The sequence below is a fragment of the Canis lupus genome, chromosome 12 (assembly GCF_003254725.2).
Source record: "Canis lupus dingo isolate Sandy chromosome 12, ASM325472v2, whole genome shotgun sequence".
Lineage (NCBI taxonomy): Eukaryota > Metazoa > Chordata > Mammalia > Carnivora > Canidae > Canis > Canis lupus.
Window position 1 is genome coordinate 52712371 of NC_064254.1, and position 14654 is coordinate 52727024.

Here is a 14654-nt window from a genome sequence, read left to right on the forward strand (position 1 = left end):
CCTCCATAAAAACTTGCTTCGCACTATTTTTTATTACCTTCAAAATGCTGTAACTGATAGTTAGATTTTACTCCCTCTGTAATTCTATCGTAATTCCTATATGTTTCTCTTACAGCTTTTGTCAAGGTACCTCACAATTATATATGTCTTTCCCTCTAGCCTATATAATTATCAAGCACAATAGCTATACAACTGAGTGTCAGGGTTTAAATCCTTGGACTCTGAATTCTAGCTTTGCTACTTCAGACCTATGTCATCTCAAGTTACTTAACTGCTAAGATTCAGGTTCCTTATTCATAAAAAGGATATAATTCATTCATTATATATTTATCGTTGATGTATTTACTATGTTTCAGGTGTCAATGTAGGTATTGATGATAGAGTTAGGAGAACAGAAAAATAAAAAGGAAAGTAAAGAGGAGGAAAAGAAGCTGGACAATGTTCTCGCCCTTACAGCCAGTACATTCTAACTGGAGATATACCCATATCTATCTATCCATGTCCAGATCTTCAAAACAAACGGACAATATAATTTCATACGTTTACAAGTAATCCAAAACAAACCAAGCAAGGTAAGGGAATCGAATTTGAAATAGCTGGCAGAAAGTCCTGGTGCTCATTAGAGAAGCTGATTTGTGAATTAAAGGAGACTCTGACATCCTTAGGGCTGTGCATACACGTTCTGTTTCTTCTTGATGCACTGATGGGATTATACTTTCTACAATCTCTAGAGTTAGGCAGGATCTTGTGACTTGCTTTGGCTCATGAAAGGTGGACAGAAGAGAGTCTCATGCAGAAGTTTTAATAATTATTATTATTATTTAGCTTAGACCATCGTGATGACCCACACTGGACACTGGCCCATGATTTGGGCATTGGTTTACTATAGCATAATGTGACCTGTCCTTACTGACACATGCCTAATCACAGCATCTGGCACCCAGAAAGTTCTTGATAAGTTCTTCTTCTTATTATTATTAATTTTATTTTGATAACATTTGTATTGTCAGTGTTGAAAAGTAGTAGGGGGTCAATATCTTTTTCTTTACAAGCATGAGTTTTAAGGCCTTAACGTGTAAGTCTTTCGAGCTGGCCTTCACAAATAAGAAAAGTAAAGTCCAAGTAATTCAAATTACCTGTCAAGAGGGCAGAGTAGCAGCACTTAGATCCAAAGAGGTCCCCCTGTGGGGTAAATTAAACTTTATGTTTCTAATGCTATTTTTCTATTGATTAGCAATATAAAACTAGATAAACATACTTTTGAAGTTATTTTATTCGACGACATAATAAATCTAATTATAAATTCAGAAAACCTTTAAAAATCAAGTATATAAATAAAAAATGTTCACTCTAGTAAAATACTATTAGGAATAGTGAACTTTGTCTCAAAAATGCCAATATAAAATAATAATGGTTCTTTATTTTGAGTCACAAAAATTAAATTTTAAAAGAAATAGCTAAGTAACTTAAGTGGACAGAAATGTCAGTTTGAACTGAAATGTAGCTCAGTTTCTCTTAAACTTTTGCACAGGAGCCACAAGAAAAAAACCCATAACTTTCTCTTATGGCAGAAATTGCTAACAGCACCAGAGTAAATCTGCTGGTTGTGAAACATGTAAGGACAGATCTGGAGAAGGGGAGAGAAATGCAAAACACATCAGAGGCAATTTTTCAGTGGATAAAATTAAAGCAAAGGAAAAGCAAGTTTACTGGAACATAAATATAAATGATAAAATGAGAACTACATTTTCTAAAATAAGAATGTATCCCTTAAGTATTTCAGTAGTATCTATAAAATCAACTCCATGATTTAAAATTCTATAAATGAAAACTTAAATATTCTATTTCTGATGTATACTAAAAACTAGTGACTTGATTATATTGTTTCTTTTTAGAGCCCACTATCTACCACAACAATTGCTGCAGCAAAATAATTAAATTGAATTCATATTGTATCTTAATAACAAATACAGTACAATCACCACAGTAGCTTTGATAGACTTGACTTGAGATCATGTGCTTTAATAACCTAGATTTGAAAATATGTAGGTAATGCTTTTTCTAAGTCATTGGAAAAACCAGTACAACTTCCTTCACTCTGGGAACTGAACAAGAAAAAAAAGTTATTCAATAGACTAGGACATAGAGTTACCTCTATGTGCCTTTAATTTTCCTGTTATTTGACAAGGAATGTTAACCTAAATATGTTAACCTAAATAGAATAGATTTGTAAAATGTGTTCAGGTAAGAGTGAGGATTTTCCTTTTGCTTTACCTTTAGACTTTTTTTTTCTTCTTTTCTTCTTTTTTTTTCTTTCTTTTTTCTTCTTTTTCTTCTTTTCTTTCTACCTTTTTTTTTCTTTTTATTCTAAACTCACAGTGCTGATTATGTGACTATTAAAAGAAATCTTAACCAACCAACCAAGTTTCCAGAAGGCAGTTTCTAGGAATTGCACAGTTCAATTGTGTAGGTATGAAAAAAAACAAACAAAATAGACCTATACACAAATTGCCACAATAAAAATTATCTATTTCTTAAGCTTGTATCAATAAAAACTTATTTTAATTTATTTATATATCCATTTCAGTTGATAAGTACCTTTGAGATTTTGAAAACTGAATATAAACATCTTTTCAAATAATAAACCATAAAGAAAAATAATTATATTTTTAAGGAAAAGATATTCATATATATCCTATATTAAGTCATGTATATACTATCCATGACTACGTATGTGTGTATAGTTTACATATATAGATATATATGAATATGTATATCTTCATATCTATATATGTGTGTATTATACACAACACACATACACACACATACACAAGAGGCGTATGTGTGTGGCTAAAGTTCTGTGATTGTGTACAGTACTGGAAACAATATGAACAAACGTTGAACTAATTTAAACAGAAAAAAAAATCATGTTTTCTTTTGTTCTAACGTGAAAATACGGATCCTGTCCTTTCCTTGAGTTCAATGAGGTTACCTTAAGTGGCTTGACACTACTGTGTTAACAGGGATAGTCAGATTCCCTGGAATTTCTAAAATGTATTAAATGAAAGACCCTTCCACTAACAAATTCCACTAGAATTATCAATTCTTCACCACTGAAGTTTAGTCATTAGGCAGATGGATGGGTTTTTACTCCTCCTATCATTTTTAATTGTCATGGAATTACATTTATCCTCCCTAAACCAGTACAATGTATGCTGTTCTTGCTTCAGTTGAAAGGGATGCACCCTAGAAGAGATAAATTATTCCATTATCACCAAAACATTTATTAAATGTCCATATTTTTAGGAGGCAGGGCTGAATGTTATAGACAGGAATTAATTAGGTTCAATTCCTGCCTCATTGGAGGTAGAGTGTGAGATGTCCAGACAGCAATGATGCAGGCATCCGTAGGCCATGCATCAAGCATGGAGAAAGAGATGAGTTGAGTAAGTTGCTATCATGAACATTTGCACCCTTGAGCAAAGTATATCAGTGAACTGGGTGAAAAAGGAGACCCTCTGGACATGCATGTCACAGTGATTCACAACCACTCCACCAATCATGTAGGAAATACCCCTGCTGAAAGAAATCCCAGGATTTAACTGAGTGCTGTTCAAATAAGAGCATGATAAGAAGGGGTAGGCGCAGTGGGATTTTTCCTAAATCTTTCATATCTCATCTCAGAAATTACCAAAGGGAAGGGATTGCCAGCTCCATCTGCTCTACATATTGTTAAAATGCCTTTGTGCTGTTGGGGAGAGGGGTCAAATAGGATTTGGCAAACATGAAGAACTACATTAGGGCAGTGAATACCTTTCATACTGGTAGAAATTTAAGTACATGCTTAGAGAATTATACCCATTTTATACATCAGACACCCCTAATACACCAACTTATCACTACCTCTCCTTTACTCTCTAGCTTTAAGTGGTTACTGGATCTTACTCATTCTACCACATTTCTATCTCTCAATTTACCTCTCAAAACAACCAAATTAACATAGATTGTTAATCTTTTCTTTCTGTAAAATTGTAGTAAGTGCCTAGTCTTTTTCTTTTTTTAATATCTATCAATCCTTTCCATAATAGATCTATATGGCCTATGAATTTGAGGTTATTTTTTAAAAAAATATACATCATATTATACACTTTTCACCTTAAAAATCCAAAAGCTTTTCATCAACTGGGCAATGAAATCTTGACTTACCGAAATAATACATGAATAACTCTTCTATATCAGTTTTTTTTTTTTTTTCCTTCAGGAACCTCTGGATCACTACCTTCCCACTCCCCCATCTCAGCCATGAGTTTGATGAACTCATTGTGAGTTTTTATGCTTATCTGTATGTGTAAATATTGTTCCCTCTGTTCCAAATATTGTCTTTTTTCTTCTCCATTTGAAGAGCCCATCCTTTACCTCCCCTATCAAGTCTAAGTGTTGTCTTTCCTATGAAGGTTTTCTGGTATGTTCCAAGGCAGCTACACATTCCCTACTGTTTTATCTATGATATTTTATGGGCTTGATTCTTCCAATGTACGGGAGCTCTTAAAAGGCATTAATTAACTAAACTCTACCAGTTAATTAATATCTTCTTATAACATGCTGGTTTTTATTTTCATGATTATTTCAAGCACACTGTTTCATTTGTGCTTTCAATGATTTTGCAAAGTATTACACCACAGATGTTGTTCCCATATAACAGATAAGGAAATTGAGTATTAAAACCACCAAATATATTATTTTAGTTTTGTTTTAAATATTTGCTTTGTTTTGTTTTACTTATAGCTTAATATCTTTCCAGTATATCATAGCATTTGTTATATAAACATTACATTCAATAACATGAATATGTGTGAGTTTCCTTTTTCTAGGAGGTAAAAAGAAAAATTATCCCTTTATATGTATATGACTTCCTTTGAACATTCATTAAGGATCAGCATTATATAAACAACAAAAAAAATCTCTTTTCCTTTATTTCTTTCATTTTGACTATAACCTCATCATGACATAAACTATGGCTTGACAGATGATCCAACCAAGGTACTATAAAACATTTTTGATAGGTGCTTTAGGATAATGATTTATGAAATAATTGTTGAGGTCAACTACTATGAACAGAGCATTCCAAAAGTCTTAGTACAAAAGTTCTAATAGATCATATCCTTTGTGCACTTTAGGGGAGGTAGCCATAAATTTGTTTTGATAATGTCTGTGTCAGTTGGTATGTTTTATTTTTCTTTTATGCAAAACAATGGTATTAATATAAGTGAAAACCTGTGATTAATGGAAGCAAATACAAAAGAAACTAGTTAATGTTGTTCCTACATTTCCATGCTGAAAATAAACCAGATTTAGTTTTCATCCTACATGAGAAGAAGTCGGGGGGGGGGGGTGGGGTTGGGGGGGGGTTGTGGATAATATTAGCCATTATAACCAACTCATTTTTCTTTCCATAAAACAAGATTTAAGAACATAGGGAAAGGGATCCCTGGGTGGCGCAGCGGTTTGGCGCCTGCCTTTGGCCCAGGGCGCGATTCTGGAGACCCGGGATCGAATCCCACATCGGGCTCCCGGTGCATGGAGCCTGCTTCTCCCTCTGCCTGTGTCTCTGCCTCTTTCTCTCTCTGTAACTATCATAAATAAATAAAAATTAAAAAGAAAAAGAACATAGGGAAATAATGGGAAGAAGAACACTCAGGCAGTTTTAGAACTCTAAAAGGTAAAGCAAATGACTAGATGATGGGTTTTGTGGAATAGCATTGTGTTTTCCTATATACAACAAAGCAACTCAAGCAGCTTTCAGTGGGGTACATTGCTTCAATTGTTTCTATAGTGGCTGTGATTGTTTTGTCCTGGTTCATTCACATTTGGTTACACAGTCCTCATTGTGTGCACAGCCTTGCATTTATAAGCAGATGCCTGGGGTCTGTTAGTGACTTTCTTCTGATGAGCTGTGTGCTTAAAAATATCTCTTCTTATCTGAACATTTGCAGTAAAATTTGGTAAATCGTGTAAGATTCAGGAGGGAAGACATAAATCAGAACTAAAATAATGTTTTCAATGCCTTGAACTCTTGCTGTATGTTTTGTCACTCTTGGGCCTTCCTCAAATGGTTAATGAGACCCAAATTATTTGAAATTCATGTCTTTAAAATTTAAGTGCGATGCAAGCACATTTGAGTACAGAGCTATTAAAATGACGAAATCATTATATTGTATCCAGGGATAAAAGACATTGTAAATATTTAGTCTTTCATAGTCACAAACCACTTAAATGAATGAATATAGTATAGTCATTGGTTTATGGTTCTAATAACCTCCAGGAAATGTCAAATTCACATGTTGTCCCAGAACACAAGATTTAGCTTTTGGATTTTTAATTTAACTAAAAGATGTGTAAAAACACACAGTCATCCAGCTCCCTATTGGCTCCACATCTGTGTAGGATTATATGCAAACAATATTTGAGCTAGCAGTTGGCAGTCACATAGGTTTGCTAGCTTGAATGTAATTAATTTTTTTTTTTTTCAGATAGACACAAAAAGAATGAAGGAGGACAATTTGGAGAAGCACTGTTTTCAGCAATAATCTTACATATGAGGTAAGGCTCAAAGTTGCCAAAATAGAATCTGGAAATAGAGATCCATCATCCTTGTGTCTAAAGTAAATCATAATTGTTCTGAAAATGATTAACGCTGGGTGACAGCCAATGTTCCTTTGATAAAATAGTACTTAGTTTGATTCTACAACTAAGCAGACAGGAAATGGCTCACCTTTTGGTAATGAATTAACTCTTTCATAGAAGGCTATAGGAATTCCAAAATATAAGCCCCCTGAATATCGAGGATGCCAGGAAATTAAACAGAGCTTCGAAGGGTAGCACACAGTTGCTATTTTTCTATTATTGTCTTACATTTCTTACTTTTATTCTTATCTGCAGATTTTGGTGGACAATGTGGCTATTCAAAGAGCTTCTTAAAAATTCTCTCTGCAGATTCAGCTGCATCAAAGTAGAAGTTAGTTAAACAGACAAACAATGGTATGATGGTACTCCTCGGTGATTTTTTCAGCCTGCAAAAGTTACACAAAATATCTTTCAATAAGGTAAGATACAGGTAGAGCAAATTCCCCCCATTTGTCAAATGTCGTCAATAAAATTGTAACAAGATCTTGAAATTTCCTGATTTCTGGAATGCATGAAAAAAACAAAATCAAAACCAAACAACCCCCCGCCCCCAGCAAACTACTAAGCTGGATCGCTGTCATCATATGGTGTGTTTAAATGCCTCTTTTAGACAATCATCTCCCCATTCTACATCATACTCCCTATATGCAACATTGCCAAGTCCAGGCTCTTCCTTCCCATGGGGATAACTTAAATCCATCTAGAAAATGATTTGATCTGCAGAATGCAGGTCATTTTAAACTGGGATGAAGAATAAAGCCTTGGAGACAGCACAGAATGTGGTTATAGTAGTCCATGTTAAAAATGACCAGAGCATCAACATGGGATTTGGCCGCTAGACTAGTGTGGTTATTAATGGATAAATGCTCTTTCTTCAACCGGGGAACTGCTTCTACTCCTTGTGGTTATGGGAATAGGAAATGGAAGGAGACAACACTTTACTGGCAGACACATTACTGACCCTGCAGAGGCAGCAAGAATAATGAGCAGAGAAGGCTTTAGAGAAGAGTGTCCTGCCAAGCAGAATAATTGCTGCAGGGAAGTACAGGATACATTGGACATGATGTTGACTAGGTTGGATCATCTTCTATCAGAGTAAGATGGATCAACCAAAAGGGCTGGTGAATCAAATTGTCCTAGAATATTGAAAACGCTGGGTAGGAAGCAAGGGCATCCTGATTCCTGTCCATTTGTGACTCATGGATATGTGAAGGAACCAACTTTTTATTTCATTTATGACACATGTGGGTGGTTATTTGCTACCCATATATCTGCAACGGTCTTGAGTTCAGATATTCATTCTGTAATCAGAATATGTCCTGAATTTTTGCTTTAAGGACTATGGCAATCAAAATGATGTAGAAACACAGTTTCGGGTTAGCACAACTCTCCGAGAAAATCTTCAAACAAACAAAAGACTCAGGATTTTTTTTTTTAATTATAGATTTTTAGCAGGTATGTTTGGTTAGAAGTGAGCAAATATTAAATGTATGTTTTTTGATTTGATATTTTGCTCATTTCACATTTCAAAATGGTTTACTTATGACAGAATCAAATCCTTATGAAAAACATATTTGGAACTAGAGTCAATACAATATAATGCATAAAACAGATGAAGGAGAAATAAATAATGAAAGAACATAAATAAATAAAATTAAGTGGGAAAACAAGCCATGTTACTGTAGGCTAAATAATATCTAGACAGGCCCCTCCTTGGAAGCAGATATTCTGTTTAGTGTTTTTTCTCTTTTCTCTAACACTTTGACTTAGGGAGCCCAGAGAATATCTTCTGGGAACAAGAGCATGATTAAAAGAGTCAAGCAGAGGGACAAACCAGTACTCACCTCTGCTACTTAGAACTTGAGGCGTAAGTGGATAATTTCTGAAGCAAGGTGGCTTTTGCAGAACTAGGTTTTGGAGATGCTTAAAATTCCTCCACTAACAATGTATTCTTCCGCTTGTGATTTATTATTGAATCTTAGGGCAGGAATTTATCGAGGCTTTTTGGGCCTTTAAAAAACAATTTGTTTAAATGAAACTGCCCCTGGAAAGGGTCAGAACATTATGAGCAGACACTCAGGCAGTTTTCTTTGTAATCATGTTAGAAAAGCTTGCTTGCTGGAAAGGGAAAATAAGATGACCCTCTAAGGAGCTATGGGAAAAGGAAAATGGGTGCTTCGACTGGGAAGAAATGGAAGTGGAAAGGTATTAAAATGGACTTCCTCTGGATCTCTGCCTTTTCTGCAGTTTGCCCCACTCTGCACACAAAGGGGTCCAGCTCAGGCTGCTCTTCCTGATGATATTATTGGCAGTCAGCTAAAAGTCTGCATGGAGAATGCCACAGTCACGGCAGGATTGTTTCTGTATTGAAAAAGCAGAGACCAACTTCTTGGCACTCCATCAGAAGAGAAGTGATTTCCTAGCGAAAGTGGAATGCTCAATCAGAAGAGTTGTTGGAACTTTCCCCTCTGCCACGAAACCCAGTGAATGGTTTGAGTTTTTCCAAAATTATTTCAAATTTAGCTGCTAGGAGGCTGTGCCGACCATTCCAATTTTTCTTTCAATTTTGCATTTTGTTGGATGCTTCCCTCAAGTCTTCCAGTATAGCTCAGTCATTAGTCAGAGCTGGAAGGTTTATTATTTATTTTGACAGTCACCAGCCTATTTTGTCAAACAGTACACATTACTGCTCCATTTGACAGGTGTTACTCTTAAAATCCTTCAGTTTCTTTTTTCCTCCTTTGAGAGAGGCTTCTATATCTGCTGTCTTGTTTGCCTTCCCAAAGGAAGCACAGTACATTTTCTGGCTGATAAAAGCTTTGCTTTATTGCTACTTTTCAGTGACAGATTAGGCAGCCATTGGTCAAAAACTTTTTTCTTGATTTAATCTAAATTTTGGTGATATGCTTAAACTGGGATCCAATGGGAGATAAAACAGAAGAACAAAAGAAAAGATAGTGGGCAAATGTAACTAAAGGCAAGAAAGCCATGCTATTTCCCTAGCAAGATGCATACTGTGAGGTTAGAAAGGTCAAAACGAGTTTTAAGGTTAATGGTGTGAGGTTCGGGTTTAAGAAAAAAAGTCACATTATGTATTTGATACTCTCACACAAGAAAATACAGGTGGCTATGATGACATAGAAGAGAATACTAGGTCAGATGAGAGATGTTAGGGAGGTCTTTCTAAAAAAATATGGCTTCTGAATTGATTTTTAAAGATAAATGTTGATGTAGACAAAAGAAGAGATGGTGGGAAGGGCCCTCTATAATGATGCCAATACAAGTGGGATGGTTAATTTGGTTTTGAATGTGTCACTCATAACATATTATCAAACATTTGGGAATTAAGTGTTCTCTGATATTCCTGTCCATCGTTGTTATCCATTTGAATCACTGACTTCCTAATCTACTCAAAGGTCACCTCCCCAGGAAGCCTTCTATGACTACCCAATGCAAATATTTCTCTACCAACTCCTTAATAACTCTCTACCCTGTTAAGCTCTGTTTTATATTTCCTTTTTCTTTTTTAAAAAAAATATTTTATTTATTTGAGAGAGAGAGAGAGAGAGAATGAGCAGTGGCAGGAGCAGGGCAGAAGGAGAGGGAGAAGCAGGCTCCCTGTTGAGCAGGGATCCACATGGACCCTGACATCATGACCTGAGCCAAAGGCAAATGCCTAACTGTCTAAGCCACCCAGGTACCGATCCTCTTTATGTTTCTTAATAAAATAATTCATTGTGTGACATGAAGAAAAAGCAAATATTTGTTTAATGACTTGTTAGTCTCCTTCTGGGTTTTAGCAGTACTGTGCAGTACAGCACATTCCCCTAACACTAAATAGATAAAATGTAACATGTTTATTAATTACGATTCTGTGGTTCAGGAATTTAAGCAGGGCCCATCAGAGATGATTAATCTCTGCTCTTTTGTGTTAACATGGCTTACTTATTCAGGTGGTAGCTGGGTTGGAGGATCAAGAATGGCCTCACTCAGTTGTCAGGGGCCATACTGCTGTGCTATTGGCTGTGGCTCCTCTCTTCACATGGCTCCTTTCTGCAGATGGACATCCTGGGCTTCTTTACCAGGAGCCTCAGGATAGCAAAAGAATGCCATATCTCCTAAAGCCTACACCCTGAACTAGTACAGCATCACTACCGCATTCTATTGGTCAAGTCCAAAACCGAACCCAGTTTCAAGGGGAGAAGAAATGGATTCCATTTTTTAATCTGAAGAGTTGCATGCATAATTTATGGTTGATCATTTATTACTATTTTTTCTCAGTATGTCATTGAAACACTGTTGAGTACCATACCCACATTTCTAATCCTGATTTCTCTTTTTTTAAACTAGAATTGTTTATCTCTATCTGTTCATTAGGCATTTCTTCTTATGTGGCCTACTATCACTTCACAAATAATCTGTTACAAATAAACTCATCTTTCCTCCCATGCCAGTTTTTTCCTCTCATAATTCTTTTTTTTTTTCTTTATTTATGATAGTCACAGAGAGAGAGAGAGAGAGGCAGAGACACAGGTAGAGGGAGAAGCAGGCTCCATGCACCGGGAGCCCGATGTGGGATTCGATCCCGGGTCTCCAGGATCGCGCCCTGGGCCAAAGGCAGGCGCCAAACCACTGCGCCACCCAGGGATCCCTCCTCTCATAATTCTTGTATTGCATAATGCTATTACCTTAGCCTTTTATTATCATCAAGGACTTAAAATTTGGAGTTATTTCCCTCTCTTCTTTTTGCATCAGATAGAACCGGAAGCACATATGAAAATTGGTTCTGCATTATTTTGGTTCTACATTTCTTGTGGAATTGAAGGAATTACTTAATCCTTCTGAACCTATTTATTCATCATTTCAAATTGGTATGATACTTTCATCTCAGGGTGATTTTGCAGATTAGTTTTGAGGAAAAAAAATTCTAGAGGACCTGAATATAAGTACTCACTAAATGCAAATTTATATCTTCATGAAATCTTTCTATAGTACTCCTGTGCACCATTTTGAGGCAAAATTTTACATACATACTATATCTTCACAATTAGAGAGTAAACTACTTGAAGGCAGTGACTCCCCAAATCCTTGGCTTAGGGCCATACACATTTAGAATTTGAAACATGTTAAGCCCTGCTGATTAACACATTAACATTACTTTAAAAATATAAGCACAATTTTGGGAGAGGGAGTAAATGTGAACTCACTGGCTTTACTGAAATTAAGGCAATGCATATTAGTTTGTTATTGTTTTGCATTGTGCATTATGCTGTCTTCTGTATAAAGCAAACTTAAAAGAAATGTATATAAGAAAATAAGAGGGCTGGTGTAAAGGGACTGAGTCAGAGGAGGGTTTTCAAAACCTAATGCCAGATGTTGGGTCAATCTTGGGAATCATATTCCTTTTAGTTTTACATTAAGGACTTTATATCTCCTTTTAAGACATCCAATAATATTGCAGCAATTACATTTTGAGGCAAAAGCATTTTAGAGACCAAATGCTTTCTTCCCCATCTCTCTGAAATATGATTATTTCAATTACTAGTAACAACAATTAATCACTAGCTGATTCATCAGCCTGCAGCTGGGATTGGAGAGCTGACTTCCTTTCTTTATTCCTATTTTATGTTCTACTGTGCTCAGCAGGGATTGAGTAATAGCAAGCTAATAACCTTTCCTTACCCTCAGTACCTTTTTCTAATACCAGCAAAGAAAATTTTGAATGTTTTTCCCAAGTATGTCTTTTCCACATGCATTTCAGAAGGGAACTTTATCATTACAAGTGTTGATCCATTTTGCTGTAATAAGGCATTATAGAAAGATATTTCCTTAAGGTTTGACCAACCATTCTTTGCTATGTTTTGTTAAACAACTTATGCTAGAGGAATATATATATATATATATATATATATATATATATATATATATAATATATTGTTCCAAATGGGTAATGCTTTTTTATTTCTTGGAATTTATCTAAGTCATATGACTCCAGATATATGATATATTAGATCTTTAAGCAATAGATCTTCAAGTATTCTAGTGTTCTAATTATGAATATATTACACTTTCTAGAACTCAGTGAGAAGATACTGTAATGTATTTGGGTTATTTTGAGGAGATGCCAGAAGTTTGGTCTAGGAGAAGCATACTCATCTTCTACTCCAGAAGAATAGGTTCTCTTAGAGCAAGGGTTCTCAATATAAAAAATCCATAAACTTCTGGGGCACCAGGGTGGCTCAATTGGTTGAGCATCTGGCTCTTGATCTCACCTCAGATCTTGATCTAAGGGTCATGAGCTCAAGCCCACTGTTGGGTTCCACAATGAGTGTGGAACCTCTTTTTAAAAAGATCCATAGACTTCAAACTATCTGCAAATGCCAAAGCACAATTTGTGTCGTTTGGGCATTTTCTATATTTTTCATCAGTTTCTCCAAAATATTAAAATAAATCCCCTTTAGTGGAAACCAGAGTTCCCCTCAGGATATAGGAATAACCTTCTATATAACCACAGTAATTTATTCACTTAATATTTTAAAGTCTGGTATCCTTTGAAAATGTTAGCTACAAGATCTGTAGACTAAAGTCTACTCTCCTTAATGTAACTGAAATCATAATTAGTATGCCTTAGTCATAAAGATGTCAAGAACTTAGTAAGGTCTGAGACTTTACCCTACCTATGTGCCAATTTAGCTTGCTATAGCTTCATGAGTGCTGGCAGAAGACATGAGACTCCTGAATCAGGAACAAAGAACTTTATTACTCACAGCAATAGTAGTAGTCAGAGTACCAGCATTTTATGCTGATGTCCCTCAGGGCAATGTTATGTGGGCCAAGTGTCTGCTCACACATTGTGGTTTATATTATAGGAGTAGTATTCCAACTGTAGGAAAAATGAATCTTTTATAATGGATAGTAAACCTGACTGATCTTTGCCACAAAGGGAAACAATATCTGAACAATAAACATGCAGTACCCATGGAGAATTGTCTTGTAACTGTAATTACTCCTTGATTCAACACTGTTTTGATTTCTGGAAAAATTTCCTATGAGTATGCCACTCTGTCAGGCACATTGATCAATATGGCTCATAGAGATTAAGACTAAATCTGTTAAATTTGTCTCATACTACATTTAATGAAGGTTACTATCAATAGGACTCTGAGCAGCAGGATGAGGCAATATTCAGTATTAACATCAAGTGTCCCAGACCCAATCAACTAAGCAAATCTCATAAACCATCTGGATCTACCTTAGAAATCCAGGTGTATTTCTCCTAAAGCTTCCACATTGACCTTTCCACTTGGCTCAAGGCATTAATCCAGGTATAGCTGGATATATTAGAAATCACACAGACTCTACCTTGCCCTGTAAGTAGAAAATCTATGGCCAATATCATCTATAACAAGCCTGGCCACAGAGTTAATGCTAACCTGAATGCATTCTAGGGTTGAGTTTGTATCTTTGATCACCTCAACTAATATCAAAGACAAATTTTGTATCACCCTTTCTTCGTGAATTTGTATGCCATCCTTGCACAGGGTCCATGTTAATCTTTGTATCATTCCAATTTTAGTGTATGTGCTACTGAAGCGAGCACTTGTATCACCTTTTCTAATAGAATTTTCTAATTCTAATTTTCCTTACAATGAATCATATTGTAGGGAAAACCAACTATGAAGTTGGTGTAAGTAGCAAATCAACTACCTCTCTGGGGAGATTCCCCAAGCAACTAAGTGTAGCTCAGTTTGGAGAGAACTGTATTCAGGGCTACAGTATCTCTTGTGGATGTTCCCTTAAAACCTTGGAGATCTCTTATGATTACTTCTAAGAGGAAAATCATCATTTTGGGGGAGAGAAATAAGCCAATACTTGGCTTCCACACAAGACCTACTCCCCTACTCCCAAGAGTACACTTGGTATTCCTAAAAAAGAGAGCTGTTTACAATGAGTGGAGCTCCTGAAGTGGA

At 35.7% G+C, this 14654-nt stretch overlaps 1 non-coding gene across 1 annotated transcript; it reads right to left on the bottom strand.

Moving 5' to 3' along the window:
* Positions 1-14173: 14173 nt before the first annotated feature.
* LOC112658776 (U6 spliceosomal RNA) lies at positions 14174-14284 on the bottom strand. Its single transcript, XR_003135954.1, has one exon. It is a non-coding gene; the product is annotated as a U6 spliceosomal RNA (small nuclear RNA).
* Between the last annotated feature and the right edge of the window lie 370 nt (positions 14285-14654).